The sequence below is a fragment of the Manis javanica genome, chromosome 11, assembly GCF_040802235.1.
Source record: "Manis javanica isolate MJ-LG chromosome 11, MJ_LKY, whole genome shotgun sequence".
Taxonomy (NCBI): domain Eukaryota; kingdom Metazoa; phylum Chordata; class Mammalia; order Pholidota; family Manidae; genus Manis; species Manis javanica.
The window spans coordinates 96589626-96597476 of NC_133166.1; the positions used below are offsets into that span (position 1 = coordinate 96589626).

General features: G+C 54.4%; 1 long non-coding RNA gene across 2 annotated transcripts; it reads right to left on the bottom strand.

The window, feature by feature from the left end:
* Positions 1-2446: 2446 nt before the first annotated feature.
* Positions 2447-6766, bottom strand: LOC118971849 (uncharacterized). 2 transcript variants are annotated; one of them, XR_005060557.2, is made up of 4 exons: positions 5886-6749; positions 5416-5659; positions 4867-5025; positions 2447-4014 (listed from the first exon to the last, which is right to left on the bottom strand). It is a non-coding gene; the product is annotated as an uncharacterized lncRNA (long non-coding RNA). The 2 variants fall into 2 exon arrangements; XR_005060556.2 differs by having other exon boundaries at positions 2447-5025; positions 5886-6766.
* Positions 6767-7851: the final 1085 nt, after the last annotated feature.

Sequence of the window (7851 nt, forward strand, 5' to 3'; positions counted from 1 at the left end):
CAGCCTGTCCTGCCGGAACTCATCAGTTCCCACTGGACTCCAGACCAAGCCCTGAGGCTCTCAGACAATGTGTCCAGACAGGGGCTCTGCTCCTGGCTGGAGAAAGGCTGTTTCCAGGGCCCAACCAGGCTGCTCTGAGACTGGAGGCCAGAGAGGCTTAGACCTACCCTCAGGGTCCTCCTGAATGTTGGGAGACTGTCGTTCTGGCCCTTGTTTGTTTGTGAACAGGGTGGCATCAGGAAAGGTTGGCAGCCACTGCCTGGAGGCCCTTGGGCATGCTCTGTCCACTTTGTCCCCTCCTTGCTGTCTCATAGCTGCTGCTTCACACATGTGGGGTATCTGCCTCGCTCCTGGAGGTGTTTGAGTTTAGGGAGACACATGCCGGGTACACAGGTGCCTGGCTTCTCTAATTCAATGACAGGAGAATGGGCCTAGTCCTTTCTGAGACCCTACCACTGCCGGGCCTCTGCAAGGCCACTGGGATACGTCAGCCCATCTGTTATCACCGCAGCCCCATGATGGCATTCTTAGTGTCCCATTTTGCCAATGAGAAAACTGAGGCTTAAGTTTCAGAGTTCAAATCTAGAGGCCAGGAGCTTCACATTCCACCAGAGGCCAGAGCTATCACCCATGGCTCTGGCGATGGCTGCAGAGACTTGGAGGACCCCCTGAGCCGTGGAATGGGGAAGGGGCCTGCTTCTCACGGAGCCTGAACCTGTGGCCAGCGGCTCTTGAGAAATGCAGCCAGTCCTAGGCAAACCCCTGACCCAGGGCCCTGTTATGCACAAAACTTGCCCGATGGGCAGTGCCCAGGGCTCCTGCTGGAGCTTTGCCCCCTCCCTCTATACTGTTTTCTCAGTCCTCATTCACTGAGGCAAAATCAGCCACTCCAGTTTCCTTGTGTGAGGGGTGGGGGTAGACCAGGGTTAACTGCAATGCAATGCTCAGAATTCCCTGCTGGCCCCTGAGACTCCTACCTGTCGGTGCATAAGTCAGGTTACACCTGAGGAGGTAGCGAGAGAGGCCACTCAGAAAGCTCAGCTGAGCTCCTCCTGCCGGCCCTCAGTCCCCAGGGCCACCTGAGCAGGTAAACATGGCAACCAGAGTCACCTGCCCTTGCTACCCGGCATCATCCTGCTCCTGAGCATCTCTCCCTCACCAGCAATGGCCACCGAGACCTCGGAGCTCTGGGCTCCAGCTGGGGTACTAGGTTTCCCCACCCATCATGCACAGAGCTTCTGTCCTCAAGCATTCCCTGGGACCTCCTTGCACGAATACCCTGGCATGGCTTCCTCCACTTCTTTGGGGTCCTGAAATTTGGTAGCATTAAACGATGCTTGTTTATAGTTCAGCTTCTTCCAGAAACTACCTGGTGCATAGTAAATGCTACAATACATAGGTTAATCAAATTTTTTACCTCCATATTTTAAAAAAATACATGCAATACCAGATCAAACTAAAATTTAAAAAATGGATGCTAAGGCCCAGACTGAGGTTTAAAATGCCATTTATCCCTGAGACTAACGGGTGCTTCCTGGAGAAGAGGCTGATTCCAGGTCTAGACAAGAAATGCATAAGATGAATGTGGAGCTTCTCCTATTATACAGCAAGGAAACCATCGAAGACTGCTAGGGTCTACAGATTGGAGGGTATGGTTGACTCCGCATAGAATCAGTGCTGGCTTGAAGTGCCCAGCCATGCTGGGGAGGCACACGGAGCCAGGGCCTGTGTGTCCGGCTCTGGGGTGAATTCACAAGCTCTGTGCCCAGTTGCTGGGCTTTGAAACCCAGGTCTGCCTCTTCCTTGCTTTGTGACCTTGGACTTAACCTCCCTAAGCCTTTGCTTCCTCATCTGTAAAACACAAAAATAATAAAATTCCCTACTTTGTAGGCTTCTATGAAATTACACGAGGTTAGTGCAAGGTGCCCAGCACAGAACAAACAATAAATACAAGATTTTCCAACCTCAGGTCAACAGCACACCGACTTTTAACAATATATGACATTTTCTGGCCCTGCTGGCAGGAGACCTCTCTCGTGGCTTTATCTTTTGTTTCTGTTTGGACCCTATTTTTATTTCCCCTTTGTCCTGCTCTTCTGACCCATCTGATCTAATGTCCTGTTGTTCTGACCCATTTTATTGTGGTTTAACACATACAAGACAAGCGTGTAAGACCTAACTATACCGTTTAATGAGAAAACAATTCCACATTATTTTGTGCGTGTGTTGAGCCTTATCTGTAGGTATTGCTCTTTCTCATTCCTGACATTGGCTGGTAGTTTGATATTGGACCTTTTTCTCTTAAGCAAGGTCAACTGAGGTTTGGCATTTTTGCTGGTCTTTCAAGCACCATTTCTAGTTTTGTTTACCCTCTCTTTATGTATTTTCCTCATATCCTTTTAAATCAAGACATAATTTACAAAATAAAATGCACAGACTTTAAGTGTACAGTTCTGAGTTTTAATGATTGAATATACACTGTATAACCAATGTACAGAAACATTTATCCCCCCAGAAATTCCCCTCATCTTTCTCCCAGTCAATTCTGTACCCTCCCCAGAGGCAATAACTGTTCTGATCTCTATCACCATAGATTAGCTTTGCCTGTTCAGAAATTCATATAAGTGAAATCATACGGTATGTTCTCTTTTGTATCTTGTTTCTTTTACTTAATACAGTTTTTTTTCCCCAAAATAATCTCAGATTTAAAAGTTGCACACCCTCCTCCTCACCCAGATTCCCCAACTGCTAACAGATCATGATCACGTGCACACTCTCAATCTTTCTAGTCTTACATATATCCCATTATCATGGGTCTTTTTTACGGAATCATTTGAGAACAACCTGCAGACAAAAATGTCCCACTACCATTAAATACTCCAGCGTGTACGTCCCCCGAGGCAGGCCCACTCACCTACAGGCTCTAGGTGCAAACACCAGGAAGTAGAGCCAAGGAGGGACCTTCTTGGGGTACATCTGCCACACCGACCAGAGCTTGGAGTTTCATGAACAAGTAGAACTGCACCCTCCACCAATTACCTCCAAAAAAGTATGGTGTACTTTTTTTTCTTTTAACTTGGGATTTATTTTCTACTGGAGAATAAGCTCTTTCCCCCATGTGTACAGTTTTGATATGATAGTCAGTGAAGTGTCCTGATCTTCTTTAGCCAAGGCTGGCCCAGAAACCACAGCTGGGCAACTGCACGCACCCTCTCCACGGACTGTGAATTTAGACAGAGCGATGCAAAGGACAGAAGACTGCATCAGTGGTACAGGGGTGAACACACTGGTTTTGGCCCTTTTTGGGGAGTCAGGCATGTCAGTAACTCACACATTTCCACAGGGGGTTGCAAGGCAAAGTGTAGGGGTCTCCCCTAGGTGAACAGAGGCTTCAGGTCAGAACAGAATTAGAACTGAGAAAAAGCCCAAATGTGAATGGGAAACAAAAATCCAAATATATGCCTATCCATTTTGGAGTTAAAAATGTTAAAAAAAAGTTCCCAATGAATAGATGAGAAAACTGAGACTTGACAATGGGACTTGTTGAAATATAAATATCTAGTAAGAGACAGAACACAAATTTAGATCAGCATGCCTCGGCACTGCACACCCACTTGGCTCCCTCACCCCTTACCACTGAGCGCCCTTCCCGAGGCCCCGTGGCCTCCTGCCCCGTCTGAGAGGCAGTGGGCTGAGTGAGGCGTGAGAGCTTGGCCAGAGTCAGAAGGGGAGCTGCGGAAACAAAACCATCTACTAGGCATGGCAGAGTCCCCCTCTCTGAACAATGCCAGGGTTCCCCTGGACACCTCCAGGGCAGTTCAGAGCCACCGTGGTAGGAAACAATGAGCAGCCTATGCCCATGAACCCACAGCAGCAGCCGGGAGCCCCTGGGGAGGCTGCGGTGAGCAAGGGCCAGCACTGGAGCTCCTCTCCCAGTGGCACATGACTTTCAGGGGCGTTATGAAGACAGCATGAGCTTCATCCCTCTGGATCCCACAACCATCTCTGTCTGATCTGAGGAGGAGACAATGGGGAAAGAGAAGGCTGTTGAACACGTGATATACACTAAGGACCTACTACGTGTCAGGCACTCTGCTGTGTGCATGACATAATGAACCCCCTTTGCATCCACTTGAGACAATGATTCACCCATGGTCACAGAGCTACAGAGTGAATCGTAACCCAGTGCTCTTTTCACTAGGGCACTCTGTCCCTCACTGCAGGGGCCTGAGAAGCATGCTCTAGGGGCAGCACTGTGTGACCACTGAGACCAGGGCTACACTGACGGGCTGCCTGAGTTCAAATCCAGCCCCATGACTGGGGGAAAATTGTATAATCTCTCTATGCCTCACTTTCCTTATCAGCGTCTTTCACAGTACCAACGTTGCAGGGTTGCGTAAGGATTTCATAAAATACATGAAACAGGTAGCTCGGGGTCTAGCCCGCGGTGAGTGCACAATTCAAGTTGAGATATTTTGGGGTTGTTTACTGCTTTGAGCATGGCTTTCCCTGGGTCTCTGAATGGCCATTTTAGGTGGGGAGAGGAATAAGAGTGTTGGAGGGAAGGAAAGAAAGAGGATTGGATTCACAGAACCAGCTGCATTTCAACTCGGTTTGGAACTCAGCAGACGGAATAAAACAGCCACAGCCCAGACACTCCCCTACAGCATTGTTCTTCACGTTCGCAAACATTTTCAGACACTGTCCCAGTTGAGGCTCCTAACAGCTCTGTCTGGTGGATACTATCATCCCCATTTTGCAATAGAGGAACTCAAGGCTCTGTAGGTCCAGCTCAAATTAGGTAGCAGAGTGGGAATTCCGGGTGGGCGACAGACTGAGTTACGCTGACCACCTGAGGGGCCAGACCTCAGGGGCAGCAGCGTCTGCAGGACGGCCCACATCAGTGGTTCTCAAGCGGGAGCAGGCATCAGAATTCCCGCGGGGCTTGCTGAAAACAGACTGCTGGGCCCCCGCCGAGGGCTTCTGATTCTGTAAGTAGGGCTGGCGGTTCTCCAGTCCAGGGCCCTGGAATTGTGAAGAGCAGCGACATCTCGTGGTGAGGAGGGGAACGAGCCTCGGGTTCCCCGAACCTCGGCCCGGGGGCCGCCAGGTCCGCGATCACGCCGGCCGGGACCGCGGGACTCTAGAGCCGGGTGGGCCTAGTCCGTGGCCTGCCTGCGTGCTTTTACCCTGGACACAGGGAACCCCAAGCCAGTTTCCCGCCGCTCCCAGCTCGTTTCAGAATACTCTTACCCTCACGTGGGGGTAAGGTCCGCGCCTGGTCTCCCCACGCCCCAGAGGCGGGGCCCCGCGAACCCACGCCTGGCCCAGCCACAGGCGGGATGGAGACCCCCACGGCCGGGCGGCTGACTGCTCGGAGGGCCCGAAGGAGCATTTTATAACACGGACTGTTACCCCTGGTAGCTTCTGCCTAAGGCTGTAGTCATGCTTGTGAGCGGGCGGGGAAGGCGCCCCGTGGGCTGGGCCGCGCCGACCCTTGTTCCCTCGGCTCGTGCCGCCGTTCCCTCGGCCGACGGGGTGCGCGTGTCCCCGGAGGCGGGCGGCTGAGACCCTGCTTGGGCTCCTCAGCGGCCTGAGTTTGTTCCTCCGGAGAATGGGGAAGACGAGGCGGCCGTGGCCGCGAACGCGCCGTGCGGGCCTGTGGGGAGGCGGCCGGGGGAGGGCCGGGCGGGGAGCGGGGGACGGGAGAGAGGCGACAGGCCGCGTTCCCGCCCCGCCGGCCCCGGCCCCGGCGGCTCCGGCCTCGGCCCTCCCGGGCCTCTCCTTCCCGCGGCAACGCGAGCGGCCGGACGCGCCTCCGAGGCTGCCTCCCATCCGCGTCCTGCGGAACCTTCCCTTCCTTCGGGAGGAGAAATACTCCTTACCTGCCGGATTAGCCCGAACACCCGGGGTGCGGAGGGCGCGGGCTGCTGCCCCCGGCCGCGCCCCGAAGGCCGCTCTGCGCCGGGCCTAGGCGGCGCTGGGTCACCAGTTGCTCCGGGCCCGCACTCCCCGGGGACGGTCCCCTCGGCATCATCGGCGCCGGGATCCCGGCCCCCCGCCCCACCTTGCCGCCCTTGGCGCCCTGCCGCTCGCGGCCAGCAGGGGGCGCCCGCCGGGCCCGCCTGGGTGGTGTGAGGGCCAGTGGGCAGGCTGCAGAAACCGCCCCGCGGACAGGACTAGTCCGGCTTGGCCTTATCCCCCGACACCGCGTCCCTGCCCTGGACACGCCCAGTGTCAGGAAGTGGCCTGTGGGGTCATTCAGGGAGCCAGGGTCAGGAGGGGGCAAGGTCAGCCCCTTGCCCAACCCTGTCCAGTGGAACTCTCCGCCGTGATGGGCATGTCCTGTACCTGCGCTGCCCCGTACGAAGCTACTGAGCACACCAGATGCTCTGAATGTGCACTGGAAGAATTCTTTTTATTTCATTCCTTTTTTATGAATTTAAATTTAAATAGCTACATGTGGCTAATGGTCTAGTCAAGTCTCATCACTCCATCACCTCCTTCTCCCCAGGCCCCAAAATTGTTCTGGAAAAGACCAGATAGATTAGTTGGCAGTTAAGAGGCACCCAGCTAACACACTGTAAAATATCGTTACCCCTCCTCCTCCAGGATCTCGGCCTCCTGCCCACTGGACTGCAGTAGGTTTTGGAGGGGAGGGGAGGCTCCCAGCACCCGGAGGCTGTCTTCCCTGAGGGCCGCTCCAGAGGTTCAGGCCCTCTTGGGTGCCTTAAGGGCCTCCCCTGCCGCTGCCGAGGGAGCCACAGACCACCAGGAGGAGGCTCAGGAATGCCAGTGCATCCCACTTCCAAATCCCAGGGAGCTCCACCTTCTCCAATCCCCACAGGCATGAGGCCAAGGAGGGGGAGGGAGGAGTCTGCTGTGAGGGTGCAGAAGGAGGAAGGAGGCGAAGGAGGGAGGCTGGCTCGCCCAGGTGCCTCCTGAGGCTCTGTGAGCTCACTGACAGCTGCTGGTCAGACAGCGCCAAGTCCAGTTTCTCCAGGGAGCTGGGGAATTGTTGAGCTGGGTGTGACTCCAGAGCCCCACATCTACCCGGCCCTGCCCTCTCAGGCTCTCACTTCTCTCCTCTCTCGCTTCTTCATTCCTGGGCTCACTGTCACTTTCTCCCCTTACCTGCCTTCTCCCAGCCTCAGGGACTACGGCTTGGAAATGGAGAAACCTGCAGATAAACCTGCCAAGAGGCCCCCAAACAATAAGCTTTACTCCTCATTTTGGGCCCAGACTTCCTGGGGCCTTTCCCTCTGGAAGAGATTCCACCAAGATAGTCTGTACCAGCCTCTCCTGATGGTCCTGTGGTCAGTTGAGGGGCTGGGCCAGGCTGGGAAGGTGGGGTTCTCTCTCAGGGGCAGGCACTGTACTGGGACTCCTGAGTGCAGTATGTGTAGTTAAGCTATGTGGGCCAGGCTAGGCGGTCAGCACGGCTAGGACCATGGGAGGCAGAGGGAACAGAATCGTCAAGGGAGACAGGGACAGTGTGGGGCAAGCCTAAACCCTGGGGCAAGGTGGACAGCATGCCCCCGCTGAGCCACCCACTCAGTCTGTAAGATTCCTGTAGGTCCCATCACCAGAAGTTAGCACCCAGCCCAGGCTTGGCCAATACGAGATTTTACCCCATCCCTGACTCTGGCCACAGCATTTGGTGCAGGGATCAACATTAAGACTTTTGCTGGAATTAATGAGGACAAAAAGCCCACTCTGCTATTATGAATCTGGAAATGCTGGTGGGCATCTTGCTGCCATGGGCGGAGAATCAAGGCAAGAAACAGGGAAAGACCAATTCCTCTGACAGAGGCTGTCACGCCAGCCTGATGCCCCAAAGTACAGACTCAG